This window comes from Myotis nattereri (genome assembly GCF_964212035.1).
Source record: "Myotis nattereri genome assembly, chromosome: X".
NCBI lineage: Eukaryota > Metazoa > Chordata > Mammalia > Chiroptera > Vespertilionidae > Myotis > Myotis nattereri.
In genome coordinates, this window is record NC_138078.1 from 142,100,296 (window position 1) to 142,115,183 (window position 14,888).

The following is a 14,888-nucleotide window of genomic DNA, read 5'->3' on the forward strand; positions in this document are numbered from 1 at the left end:
GCCACCATCACTGAGAATGTGGGCCCCGGTAGGCAAGGAGGCCTGGCTACTGAGCTGGGAGAAGCCTGACTGATTTGAGCCAGCTGCTCAGCCCCTCTCACAGATACAATTTAGTCATGATTCCATCCTATGCCTGCGGGGCTGGGATGCCACTTTTAGAAATACATGCCACCTATGGAGTTCTCATGGAACATATCAGGATCTTTTCCTTGGGGATGATGTTGCCAAATGTCTCAATGATACAGGACATGTTTGCGTGAAGAGGCTACTTTCTTTAGTCCTCCAGATGGAGTCCCCACAACAGAAGATTCAGTGTGCTCACAGAGCCACAACTGCATAAGGTTGAAGTTGGCCTGATGGCAATAAGAAGTGACCAGCTAGCCCGGCCGGTGTGGCTCAGTGTCAACCTATGAACCAGGAGGTCACAGTTCGCTTCCCAGTCAGAGCACATGCCCGGGTTGTGGGCTCGAACCCCAGTGTGGGGCGTGCAGGAGGCAGCCAGTCAATGATTCTGTCTCATCATTGATGTTTCTCTCTTTCCCTCCCCCTTCCTCTCTGAAATCAATAAAAATATATTAAAAGAAAAGAAGTGACCACCTTCCAAAATAACTAGCCTGTTTTGTGCCTTACGACATGGCAGCACCATCTTCCCCAGGAGCTCGCTGTGAAACAAGCCCCATTGGTGCCTTTTGAAAGATTGTGTGGTCTTAGTGCCTGTTCTTCAAGTCCATGTGCGCACACCGCGGACGGTAAATAAAGCTTTCTCAAGGAAAATGCAGGCAGAGATATTTAAAATTGTGAATATTTACAGTAAGCCAGAAATAAAAGCTTTACAACTATCTAAACTTATAAAAAATTTCAAATGCTAGCTTAAAAATGTGTGTGTGTGTGTGTGTGTGTGTGTGCGACATAGTTTCACAAAACTCTTGGAGGGAAGTGACAAAACTACTTGAAGTCTAGTGAGGTTGCGGATAGAACCTTGGGCCTGGCCTTCAGCCCTCTCACTTGTCCCCTCTGAGAGTGGAGCACAGCAAATAGATATGACAGTCCATTCCATAGTGCCTCACAGGAAAGTGAATTCCCTCCCCTCTCCCCATCTGTGAGTTCCTCACTGCTGGATCCAAGGAGCAAAGATGGAAACTGCTTCTAGGACATCTCAGTATTTTTAGAATCTAATGCCATGAAAGCATGAAAGCTTCATGTGGGAAATGAAACTGAGAAATGTGAAAAGCTGGAGTCACATGACAGAAATGTGGCTTAACAGCCCTGCGGAACAGCAAGGAGGGCTCATTTCCTTTACAAGACCTGGCTGTCTGAAGACTTGGGTACAGAAGAGGGGTAGGGGGCAGGCTGGTTTCTCTAGGACTCAGGCGAATACTCTTCTCTCTCATTCTGACTTTGGGACCTTACAATTATTAAACATCTGAAAAGTTGTCTATGTCTGTTTCTTCTCTCATTTTTGCTTCTGAACAAAAGTTGAAAGCCACCAGGAAATGAGCAAGCTGTACGTGAAGCCAGTGGTTCTCAAACTTTAGAGGCACCAGAACCACCTCCCCCCCGCCGCCCCCCGTGCACGTCTCTACTCCCCAAATTCTAGGCTCTACCCTCAGAGTTTCTGACTCAGTAGGCCTGGGGTGAGACGCGAGAGTCTGAAACTCTACCAAGTCCCAGAAGATGCTGATACTGCTGGTCCATAGACCCGATGTAGAGAAGATCTGCTCTAACCACATGCATCTGTCTGTGGTAACTGAGTTGAGCCAGTTATGAACAGAGTTAGCTCTTTCAACTTTGGTGCCTCCCTCTGTCTACCCCTCCTCATCCGAACTTGAGATGGTCAGATTTTCTCAATCCATGGATGGTCAGCAGAGACTGATGTATTGGCCTTTGTCTCTGCTCTCTTCCCTCCTCATCTCTGACTTGCTGTAGAAGGAACTGACTGGCTAGTTCTCACTCATTCTTAATGTCTTTGCTGAGATGTCACTTCTTTCCTGATCAGAATTGGGAAAAATCATAGTCAAAAGCACCCTTCCTGGGTGTTTTGTAGGACCTTGAACCTCCCCCAATATACTACAGATCAAAGTGTATTATAATAACTAGCCTGCTTCCGTTTCTGTCACTCCCATCAGATAGGGAACCCCTTGAGGGCAGAGACTGTGTCCGGGAGGTTGTTAGTAGTAAATCTTGGTGTAAGGTGATAAATTCCTGGACTCTAAAAACATCAGAATAAAGAAGAATGGATAGATATGAGAGATATTGTAAAGGAATATTCTTCTCAGTGCCCATTCCACAACAGGTGTCCGTAAATGCTTATTCAATTAAATGGACATATTAACGGGGATTTTTGACTGATGAGATATGGAGGGTAAGTTACAGAAGGGAGCTAACATTTGGTGAGCACCTACTATGTGCCAGACACTAATAAATAGCAAAGTTGAAAATGGCATTGACTGAGAGGGGAGTAGGGCATATGAATGAGCTTGACATTGGTGAAGTGATATTTAAGGTGATGGCAAATGCCCAGATGGAGGTGCACATCTGGAGATTTATTGATTATAAATTACAGTACAGTAGTTAGGAGCACAGTCAAAAGCACAGACATGAGAATCAGATACATGCCAGTAGTCACACCAAGATCTCAGATCTCATCATTCTAGTGCAGCCGTGGGCAAACTAGGGCCCGCGGGCTGGATCCGGCCCATTTGAAATGAATAAAACTAAAAAAAAAAAAAAAAAGACCGTACCCTTTTATGTAATGATGTTTACTTTGAATTTATATGAGTTCACACAAACACTCCGTCCATGCTTTTGTTCCGGCCCTCCGGTCCAGTTTAAGAACCCATTGTGGCCCTCGAGTCAAAAAGTTTGCCCACCCCTGTTCTAGTGCAAGGGAGGTCAGTCTAGACATTGCCAACCAAAGAGAATACTTGCAACCAAGACCAGACAGCACTGGCCAGGCCTGCTAGTCCCACCCACCTGTTCACAGGCCCCTGAGAATCAGAAAGGAACAAAGAGGCACCCAGCAAGGTAGTCCTTAGGGTCCCTCCCTTGGATACCCCCTGACCTTCCAACCTTCACTTTCTTTCTTCTCTACCTTGAAGAGTAATAATTTGCTGGTTGAAGATGTGGGAGAAAACCATTGCAGGTCTTTCAGACCCAGCCTCTGGGTGAGAAGGGGCACAAGATCTTGAGTAGTGAGCTTAAGTGGGTAAAACAAAATTGTCCCAAGGACCTTTTCCTGTGCCACCACACTGTCATCCTTCTGCCCTTGAATGACGAGGCAGTTGCTTTCCACCTGTGGTCAGGTCCCATTTAGCTTGAAGGGAAATCTCATAGGAGGCTTGGTCAGGAGGCTTGGTGGATCCTCTGCTCTCTCTTCCTCAAATATTGTGTTCACACAAGTCCAGGAGTTCTAATCCTTTTTGCTAGAGGACTACCTTTTTATTTTCCAGCAGAGGAATGCAGGGATGAGGGTGGGCTGCTGAAGCTGCTGGTGGCTCAAAGGCTGAAAACCTCAGAGATGAGCGTGTGTCAAGGGCTGGCACAGTTTAATCAACCCGATGGTATAATCAATGCATTCCTTGTGGACAAGGATCTGATTGGTTTGCTTTCTCTCCCACCTGGAGTTGAGGACAGAGAAAATGAATTACCAGGAAATTACAAAGCACGCCAAAGTGAATGAATTCATTCTTGTGGGACTGTCCAAACACCCCACATCCCAGAGTGTTCTCTTCTGGGCACTGATGTTTCTCTACATAGTAACTTTGGGAGGAAACTGCACGATCATTTTCCTGATAGGAGTCAATTCTCAGCTCCATAACTTGTCTTTATTAGCTCTCCTCTTTTCCACCAGTGCTGTGCCACTGACCATGGCGAACTCTCTGCAGAACTTTCCCACCATCTCTTACAGTTCTTGTTTTGCCCAGCTCACCATCCAAGCCTTCTTGGCACTGGCTGAGTGTTTCCTTCTTGCCATTATGGCTTATGACAGATTTGAGGCTATCTCAGACCCACTTAGGTACAACCAGGTCATGCCTTCTCAAGTATGCCTTTTTTTTTTATCCTCACCCGAGGGTAGTTTTCCATTGATTTTTTTTTTTTAGAGGGAGTGGAAGAAAGAGGGAAAGACAGAAAGAAATATCGATGTGAGAGAAACACATGGATTGGTTGCCTCCTACATGCACCCTGACCAGAGCCCAGAAGGGGGAGGAGCCTGCAACTGAGGTACATGCCCTTGACCAGAATAGAACCCGGGACCCTTCGGTTCCTAGGCCAATGCTCTGTCCACTGAACCAAACCAGCTAGGGCTCAAGTATGCCTTTTAATGGCGTTGTTTGTATGGGTGACAGCCTTTCTGCTAACTGCTATGCCCATTCTGCTCTTCCCCATAAGTTTCTGCAGGCATAATTCTGTCAATCACTTCTCCTGTGAAGGTCAAGCCATCTTTAAATTGTTCTGTTTCAACACCATTTCCCTAGAGGTTATGATGATGGTGTGCGCTGTCATTTCAATGCCAGTGCCTTTCGCTTTCATCCTTATCTTTTTGTATTCTCAGGGATGTCTTAAGATTCCTTTTCTACATGTGGCTCTCACCTGGTCATGTTCACCACTTACTTTAGGACATTAATATATATTTATATGAGACCCTAGACCAAATGGTCTCAAGATGGATGCAAAAGTGTCTCTATAGTTTATGCAGCGGTGACTCCCATGCTAAGTCCCCTCGCCTACACCATGAGAAATAAGGATGTGAAAGTTGCTTTCAGGAGAATAACTTGTGGGGCCAAGTCCTGATTCCTCGATCACACAACAGCACCAGGGTTTTAGCCACCCTGGCAACTTTACATTTGTGATTGACACTTCTAAAATGGGAAACGTTTTTGCAAAGCAACTGAATAATGGAAGAAATTGTGCGAGAACAGAGATTTGATGGCAAGCAAAATACAAAACTGCAGCATGTCACATGCATCTCAAATAAAAATAAAATGCAAGTTACACACGAGGAGCAAGGCTTGCAACATACATAACAGAAATCCTCAATAGTCTTCATATATAAAATCTCTTGCAAGTCATTAAGAAAGAAAGTCAATATTTGCAACAGCATGGATGGAACTGGAGAGCATTATGCTAAGTGAAATAAGCCAGTCAGAGAAAGATAAATATCACATGATCTCACTCATTTATGGAATATAATGAACAACATAAACTGATGAACAAAAACAGGTCCAGAGACACAGAAGCATCGATCAGCCTGTCAAACCTCAGAGGGAAGGTAGGGGAGGGTGGGGGTAAGGAGGAGAGATCAACCAAAGGACTTATATGTGTGCATATAAGCCTAACCAATGGACACAGACAACAGGGGCGTGAGGGCATGAGTGAGGGGGGGTTGGGGGACGAAGACACATATGTAACACCTTAATCAATAAAGAAATTTAAAACAAGAAAAGAAAATGGCCAAAGGACACAAACATGCAATTCAGGAAAGAAAAATTAAACATTCACACTTAAGCAACAACAAAAACATTGCCTTTCATTAATCTTATCAACAAAAATGAAAAAAAACTTTTATATTCTACAGTGTTGGTGAGAGTTTGGGGAAATACCATTCAGGGCATATAAATTGGCACAAACTTTCAGAGGGCAGTTCTGATAGCTGCAAACAGCAAACATTTGGGTGGCCCATTTAGTTGGGGAGCTGGCTCTCAGCTGGAAGGGGCTTTGCCCTCTGCATGCACTGCTCTGAGAGCGCTGGGAGGGTCATCAAGCCTGATGGTTCTGAAAATACCCACACAGGAACAACATATCAATCTCCACTTTTAGCAGACTCCCACTGCACACGTAAGGGGCTTTCCCCTGCACCCTTCCCAACATTAGGAGAGCTATCACAGTGGGGAAGGTAGAAACCATGAAACTGCACTCTGCCCACCTTGATCAAGACAATGAATCAAAGACAATCAAGTATGACCACCTGAAGGAGGAGGAAAACATCCAAACTTTGGCTCAGTGACTGGGTACAAGCACAGAGCAGATGGCAGCTGCATTCTAGTCACACCCCGGGTGATCCTTAAGAAAGAGTGGGGCCTGGCTGGTGTGGCTCAGTGGATGAGCGCCAATCTATGAATCAGAAGGTCAGTTTGATTCCCGGTCATGGCACATGCCCAGGTTGCAGGCTCAATCTCCAGTGTTGGTCCTTGATCAATGATTCTCTCTCATCATTGATGTTTCTCTCCCTCTCCCTTCCTCTCTGAAATCAATAAAAAATATTTTAAACAAAAAGAAACAGTGGGAAGGGAAGATCTTCCTAAAGGACAGAACTATGGGTGGTACACCTCATTATCCACTTTGTGGGGAAGGAGAAGTGGCTCTGGGTGGGAATACCTATCTATCTAGCTACCTATCTCAGTTGAATGATAGCTCCCCCTGACAAAAATGTCTTTGCCAATGTAATTCAAGTAAAGAGGTTGAGATGGGATCATCCTGGATTAGGCAGGTGGGCCCTAAATCCAGTAAGTGTCCTTATAAGAGATAGAAGAGGAGAAGCCACAGACACAGAGAAGCCATGTGAAGGTGGAGGCAGAGATTCAAGTTATTCAGCTACAAGCCCGGGGACCTCTAGGGCCACCAGAAGTTGGAAGGAGCAAGCAAGAGTCCTCCCCAGAGTTTCTGGAGGGAGCATGGCCCTGCAGGCACCTTGATTTCAGACTTCCAGAAATAGGAGAGGATGAACTTCTGTTGTTTCAAGCCACCCAGTTTGTGGTAATATGTTATAGCAACTCTGTAATATATATTACAGGTACATATATAAATAAAACACAGATATCTGTATATGTATTTATAATAATGAAAGCATAATATGCTAATTAGAGCAAGCAGCTGAACGACCTTCCAGACGTCATTTCGGACATTCTTCCAGATGAAGCCACGGGGGCGAGGGGTGAGGCAGAGGTGGTTAGGGGCGATCAGGCAGGCAAGCAGGCAAGCAGTTAGGGGCTATCAGGCAGTCAGGTGAGTGGTTAGGGGCGGTCAGGCAGGCAGAGGGGTTAGGGGAGATCAGGCACACAGGCGAGTGGTTAGGGGTGATGAGGCAGGCAGGCAGAGTGGTTAGGGGCAATCAGGCAGGCAGGCAGGTGAGCGGTTAGAAGCCAGTGGTCCTGGATTGCAAGAGGGTGCAGGCTGGGCTGAGGGACCGCCCCTTTCCATGCACAAATTTCGTACACCGGGCCTCTAGTATATATATAATATGTTATATATTAACTAGAGGCCTGATGCATGAAATTCGTGCAAGGTGCTTGGCCCTCACAGCCCCAGCTGGTCATCTGGATGTTCGTTCTGCTGTTTGACCACCCAGTCTAATTAGCATATTACATTTTTATTATTATAGACTAGTGGCCTGGTGTACAAAATTCGTGCATGGAGCGGGGTTCCCTTAGCCCAGCCTGCACCCTCTCCAATTGGGGAACCCTTGGGGGATTGGGCCTAAACTGGCAGTTGGACATCCCTCTTGCAATCTGGGACCACTGGCTCCTAATCACTCACCTGCCTGCCTGCCTAATCTCCCCTAACTGCCTCTGCCTGCCTGCTTGATTGCCCCCAACTGCCCTCCCCTGCCAGCCTGATCTTGTCCCTAACTGCCCTCCCCTTGCTTTCCTGGTTGCCCCAAACTGCACTCCTCTGCTGGCCTGATCTGCCCCCAATGGCCCTCCCCTGCCAGCCTGATCTTGTCCCCAACTGCCTTCCTCTGCTGGCCAATTTGGTTCTGATTGGTCAGTTTCTATGTCAGTCAGCATCAAAGCTCTGCCTCCTAGGCAGCCATTGGCTCCTCACAGTTGACCCAGATTTGGTTCTGATTGGTCAGTTTCTATGCCAGTCAGCATCTCTGGGCCTATCAACGGGGCCTGATCAGAAAGGCGGGGCTGATCAGCAGCTCCGGTGTAGGCCTGGAGAAAAATGGAGGTGGGGCTGCTGGCCAGACTGGGGGAGAAAGAGAGAGGCAAGTGCTGATCAAAAGTTGCCACAGAGGCAAGGGATCAGTCCCTGCTTCTCTCTTCAGGCCTCTCTCTGGCCCTGATTCACAGCCCCCTCAGCAGTCAGTGCGTGGGCACCCAGCCTGCAGTGGAAGCAGTCAGTGCTGAGTCGCTGACTGCAGGACTGATTTCCGGGTTGGTCCAGCCTCTGTCATGACCAGTCCTTATGACCCAGGTTTTTTTATATATTAGGATATTATATTAACACATACATTTAGATAGATAGATAGATGATAGATAGATAGATAGATAGATAGATAGAGCCCAATGTCTTGGTCATTTGGTTAGGAACCTGAAGAGAAAGGACTGGAATATTCAGGACCAGGAAGAGGTCTGGAGGGGAGGCTTGTGGATGGATAGCTAGTAGTGGGCATGAAGTATGAAGATTCTTGAATCATGAGCCACTACTGAGCCGAAAGCATCCACCAAGACAAGTTGACTTGGCTAGTTCATATTAGCCATCCTTTGTCATGAGCAATCCCAAACTGTCCTGGTGGGCCCATGCATCAGTGTTCCCGGAAGCCCAAATGGCGGCTCAAGAGTAAATACTCCCACCTACCAAGGCTGAACCATCTACTGCTGTCTCTGGATGTCCAACTTGCCAGCAAACAGGGACCAATGCTGAGCCTCTGGTGAAACACTGTTGCTTGAAGATACTGGGCCTTTCCATGCAGAAATGGCAGGCAGTGTGTCCTTGGTGGAATAGATGTGATAAATAATTCATTAGATCATCTGGCCAGCATGGCTCAGCAGTTGAGTGTCAACCTATGAACCAGGAGGCCACGGTTCAAATGCTGGTCAGGGCACATGCCCCGGCTGCAGGCTCAATCCCCAGTGGGGGGCGTGCAGGAGGCAGCTGATCAATGATTCTCTATCATCATTGATGTTTCTCTCGCTCTCCTCCCTTCTGCTCTGACATAAATAAAAGACATATTTAAAAAATAATAATCCATTAGATCTACATGTGATGTTATAGGACAATCTCTAAGGTATATTGTGTAAAAAGCAAGGTGCAGCACAGTGAATATAGTCTGCTAAGCTTTTTCTGCTGCAAAACAAAACAAGGATATCTGTTCCTACATGCTTCTATCTGCATGTAATTGCTTTGGAAGGATATATAAAAATCTCGTTAATGATCTAGGGAGGAGGATTAGAAGTTAAGTTTAAGAGGGATATTTTTAAAAATATATGTCTTATTGATTTCAGAGAGGAAGGGAGAGGGAGAGAAAGATAGAAACATCCATGATGAGGGAGAATCATTGATCGGTTGCCAGGGAGACTTACTTTTTATTGTATACCATTGTGCATTATGTGAATTCTGTTTTTACCTTGTGCACATGTCAGTTCTAAAGTAAATATTATAAAACCACCTTTGCTTTAAAGGAGAGAGAAAATGGGAAGAACCCAGATGAACAGGACAGGGAAGGGTAGCCAGTACTGAGGGCATCAGGAGATGGGGCCAAAGACAAGGGGACAGATGGGCTTTGGGTGGAAAAGCACAGGCCTGCTGGTGATGGGAGGGAGGGCAGAGAGGTGGGACAGGACACCCGGGGCAAGTGTTGGGTACCAGGAAGATGGGCGAGTCCACTACTCTTGCTTTTCTCTGGAAAGTGAAGAGCAAGGTCGTCTGCTGAGGGAGGCAAGGAGAAGGCAGCAGAATCCTGGGGATGAAGGGAAAGCAGGAGGTATGAAACAGCCCTTGGGATTCTCTCTGTTTGGGGAGAGAAGGAGGGAGGGAATGGGATCAATGAGAGTCTTCAATTTGATTGGTAATGTTTCTAAGGTGGGTGCTGGGTATACAAGACTTTGCTATATCCTTCATTATCCCTTTTAAATTGTCTGACATCAAAATCATTAGGGCCCAGCCAGTGTGGCTCAGTGATTGAGCATTGACCTATGAACGAGGAGGTCAGGGTTTGATTCCCGGGCAGGGCACATGCCCGGGTTGTGGGCTCGATCCCCAATGTGGGGTGGGCAGGAGGTAGCCGATCCATGATTCTCTCATTGTTGATGTTTTTATCTCCATCTCTCTCTCTCTCACTCTCCCTTCCTCTTTGAAATCAATAAAAATACATTTTAAAAAATATTTAGGAGGCTGGGAGATGGAGTTAACCAGAGAAGAGCAGGGTCTTGAGGGCCTGCCTGAGATGGGAGAGTGCAAATGTACGGTGCACTCAATCTGCCCTGCTGCGTAACCTTCTAGGTGTAGGGTAGGCTTCTAGGTGCAGGCTCAGGGAAATCAGACAGACAAGTTCTCCTTGGCAAGAGGTGTTCATACACTCCAGGCTTCTATTAATCCAGAATAGGTTGTGCGAGGGAGAGGCAATGGAAGACAGAGGCATTTGAATGGGAGAGAGAGGAAGGGAGGCATGCAAGGGGTGAAGGGCTGTTGGAGGTGGGAAATTCTAACACTGGAAGGCCTTATAGAAACCCAGGAAGGGGCCACTCCTCTGATGTCAGGGCACCTTGCTCTGGGAAGCCAGGAACCAGTAGGTTCAGGGGGAAATATGGCAAACAACTGGCATTTTCACCCCACTCCACCCCTTGTTGTCTCCCAGCCAGTGCTAGATGTTTGGTGTGTGTCCTTCTATAACTTTAAAAAATATGTTTGCTGCCCTGGCTGGTTTCACTCAGTGGCTAGACTAGAGCGATGGCCCTCTGATGGAAGACTGACGTGTTCAATTCCCGGTCAAGGGCGCGTATCTTGGTTGCAGGTTCAATCTCTGACCCCAGTTGAGGCACGTTTGGGAAGCAACCAATCGATGTGTGTCCCTCACATCAATGCCTCTCTCTCTCTCTCTCTCTCTCTCTCTCTCTCTCTCTCTCTCTCTTCCCTTTCCTCTCACCCGCTCTGTCTGAAAATCAATGGGGAAAATATCCTCAGGTGTGGATTAAAAAAATAATGTTTGTTTACATATATGTATCCACAAACAGCATACAGGACTTGTAGGGGGATTTTTCATTTACAAATTGTAGCTTACTGTCTCATTTTTCGCCTTCCTTTCCAGTCACCACAATGAGATAGGCAGGCTACTCCCTAGGCCCAGCTGGCAGGAAGCCAGGAACCCGTTAATTGCCCCAATGCTTTCCCCTCTTACAGCCAATTAGCTGCTATTCTGAAGGACACTGCTGCCTGGGAGCTGTGGACTGAAATTGTGTTCCCTTCACTCACACATTCAAGCTAACAAGAAAGACTGTCCTCTTGGTAACCCTCCCTCATCTAAATGCTAAAAAAAGCCCACCCTTGGGTGGAGATTTAACATGCTAATGAGACATGCAATGCATGAAGAAGCATGTAGTTTCACTGCACAAGCGCCTAAGAGCTCCCACCTCTACATACTTAGATGTCACACTGAGATGTCATCTTTCCCACCTCAGCTTCTTTAAAACCATTCCCCTGGCTTTTGATCGGAGAGGAGCAGCCATCTTTCCTCCCTTCGGAAGCTGTTTCCCTGCGACTGGCACATGAGCTTTGTAATAAACCTCTCGCCTGAGTACTTTGTGTGTGTGTGTGATGAGCTCTTTTGATTTCCATCACGGGAGTTCCCAAGAACCCCAGACGCCGGTACCAAGGATGTGTTTGAAATCTACTTAGTTACACAGCCTCGTTCATTCCTATCACGGCTGCATTTTAATCTACTGGATGACTATGCCCCATTGCATTCATCCATTTCCTTACTGATGGGACTTTAGATTGTTCCTAATTTTTCCTATCACCAGCGTCCTTGCGCATGTGTCCTTATACACATCATTTACCTGTGTATCTCTAGGAGATGTATTGGCAATGGGTGTGCTGGGTCACAGATAGATGGGCATTTTAAAAAAAGGATTTTATCGATTTCAAAGAGGAAGGGAGTGGGAGAGAGAGACAGAAACATCAGTGATGAGAGAGAATCATTGATCGGCTGCCTCCTGCACACTCCACACTGGGGATTGAGCCCATAATCCAGGCATGTGCCCTGATCAGGAATTGAACCATGAGCTCTTAGTTCATAGGTCGACGCTCAACCACTGAGCCTCGCCGCTGGGCCAGAATGGGCATTTGAAGCTGTAATACTTTCAGTTCAAGCCAAGGCCTTGATCCAACCCTTCTGCTGATATGATCCACAAGCTAAACGACCCTGGGCAAGCAGCAGCCCCTCTCTGTGGCTGTTTCCTCACCTATACATGGACATAACAGTACATTCTTCAATCATAGGACTCTTTCAGGGCTTAGTTAATATGTATCTACAGCATAGAGAAGAGTGCCAGGAGCTTTAGTGAATGTTGTATAATTTGATGTATAATTTCATACATTCTGCCCGATTACTTTGCCAACTGCCTGTCCCACTATGCATGCCCACCGGTAGTGCAAAACCATCCATTTCCTCACAACCTTGGGAAGTTTTGCAAGTCTGATGAGGGAAAAATGATTTGTCATTTTAGTTTGCATCTCCTGATGATCAATGACAAGTATTGGCGTTCTCTCCCTTTTGATTTAACTCAGGGATCCACAAACTATGGCCTCTGGCCTGAAGGCAGCCGGCCAGTAAATTGTATTAGAGCAGATTGGTCTACATACTGGCCAGGGCAGCTTTCCTGTGTTAACCTACACATAAAAGGCCTTTCAAAGTGAGAGGCAAGTAACATTTATTTGAGGTCAAAAGAAGAGCTATTCAGGAAAGCTCTGATTCAGGCAGAAACCCAAACAGTGTTCCAATTAGGAGGCAAGGGGAGAGGGTATTTCTGAGAAAGGCGGGGGGACACTTACATCCACAGAAAGGCGGCGTTTCTATTGGTGCGGATAACAAAACATAGTGATGTTTATGCTTAATGATGCTTTCACTTTTCAGCCCAGTAGTCATAATACCTGTTTTCTTGTTATCTTTGCAAACAGTTCTTTGGGACATCAGGTTGCCCTGGGCCCAGCCCAAAGCTAATTTTGCCCTGTTTTAACATTCTAAAGGTTTGAGGCAAAAGACAGGCAAGGAGGCTCCATTTTAAAGTGATCCCATTTATATTATATTTGACACCTGTATGACCCTTCACAGAAAAGCTTTCCAACCCTGCCTACTGCCTGTTTGCATCCTCTGGCGCAGTGGTTGTCAACCTTGGCTGCACATTAGAATCACCTGAGAGTCTTTTTAAAATCCTGATTTCTGGGCCTCATCCTCCGGAAATTATTTGTTACTAATGTTGTGGCCCCGCCCCATAACAAAGAAACAGAATTTCCGGAGGATGAGGCCCAGAAATCAGGATTTTCAAAAGATTCCCAGATGATTCTAATGTGCAGCCACGGTTGAGAACCGCTGCTCTGGCCCTTTGCCTAGTAGGCAGTTAGTCTCCTTTGGAATAGAGGCTTGCGATTATTTTTCTGGCCTAGAATGCTTCCCATTCATCACTATATTCAGTCCTCACAAGCCCAGGAGGACTAAAACTTGCTACCTCAAGTTTGGGGTTGAGAAACTGAGGCTCAGAAGCAGAGGCACCGGAGGAGGCACCCGAGGAGGCGGGGCTCGAGCTTCGGAACCTGGCGTTCAGCTCCCCTCCCCCAATAATCACCGCGGCCAAGGCTGATCTCCCAGCAACGCAGGGTCCCACCCTCGGCCCTCATTGGTTGGAGTCCTCAAAGGACTCCATGTTGTGCATGCTGATTGGTGGGCTGTATAGATGTGCCCAACGGCTCTTCAGTTTCCGGAGCTTCGCAACCACTCCCAAAGGTATCGAGGTCTGGAGGCGGTGACAGGCAGGACTTTTCCTGCCTGGCTGTCAAATCTCTGCACATGAGCTCCCCTCTTAATGATGAGGTGTCTACTCCGGAGAGCATCTGGACCCAGGCCATAGTGCGGGCAATGGTGGGAACGAGGACTTCCTGGGTGGCGGTTTCCAAGGAGTGGGAGGGGAGAACACCCCGAGTGTGTGTGGGGGGGTGTTGGGATGTTGGAGGTGGTGATGGCCTGGCTGAAGGGGTCCCTATGGGGTGGCAGGGATAATGGCAGCCCGGGCGGAGGGTGGCCTGGATGGAGGGTGGTGGGGGTGCCTTGAAAACTAAAAGAGAGTGACTAAAATAAATCTGAGTATCACTGTGGATCTCTAGGAGCCGTCCTCACCCAACCCGCCATCCCCAGACCCAGAGCCCTCTGACCTGTCATCGGATGAGTTCCCTGAGGCACAGCTAATGAGGGTAAGCATTTTGTTCAAAGGAGGAAGCCAAGCCAAGTCCAGTGGCTTGAAAGGTTCTAGAAAAACGTCCAGAAAGCGTGTCGTTGGTGGGCCAGGTGCCCATCTGTCCTCCATTCGTCGCACATCAGCTGCAGTCATACAAAGGCAGTCTGCTAGAGAATTGGTTCTCTCTTCTCCCAACAAGTTATCAGCTAAGAAAGTGCCAAGCATAGCCAGCGGGAAGAGACCAGAAAGGCCTAGTCTCCTGCGGCGATCCACACCTAGGAAGAAGGAGCCTCAGGAGAAGAAATCTCGAGTTGGCTGTGTCTCAAAAATTGTCCTGGGGAAAAACTCCGAGGCCTGTATCTCGGGAGGTCCCCCAGCAACCTTCCCTCCAATCTCTGGCCCTCCACCTCCAGTGTTTGGGATTGTTAAGAATTGTTCCTTGGCCTCTATGGGATCCAAACAGCCCAAGCCTAATTCCAGGAAGAAATCAGTGATGATTAGGCCGAAGGAGTCCGAACTGGTGGCCCAGGAGGATACCAACCTAAATAAAGAGGCTGCCCCTAAGGGCCAAGTGAGTAGTCCATCTTCCCCTTTCCCTTCCCCATCTATACCCGTAACACAAACAGCTTTTCACCTGCCCTTCTATCCTTTGAGGTTGTCAGTAGGATGTCAAGTTGGGGGCCATTTTAATAGGATCAAATGCTTAATATGTGTCCAATG

At 47.2% G+C, this 14,888-nt stretch overlaps 1 pseudogene across 1 annotated transcript; it reads left to right on the forward strand.

Moving 5' to 3' along the window:
* Positions 1-3,638: 3,638 nt before the first annotated feature.
* LOC308511469 (olfactory receptor 13H1-like) lies at positions 3,639-4,791 on the forward strand (annotated as a pseudogene). Its single transcript has 2 exons — positions 3,639-4,040; positions 4,310-4,791. The product of its transcript is annotated as an olfactory receptor 13H1-like (transcript).
* The last annotated feature ends 10,097 nt before the right edge of the window (positions 4,792-14,888 follow it).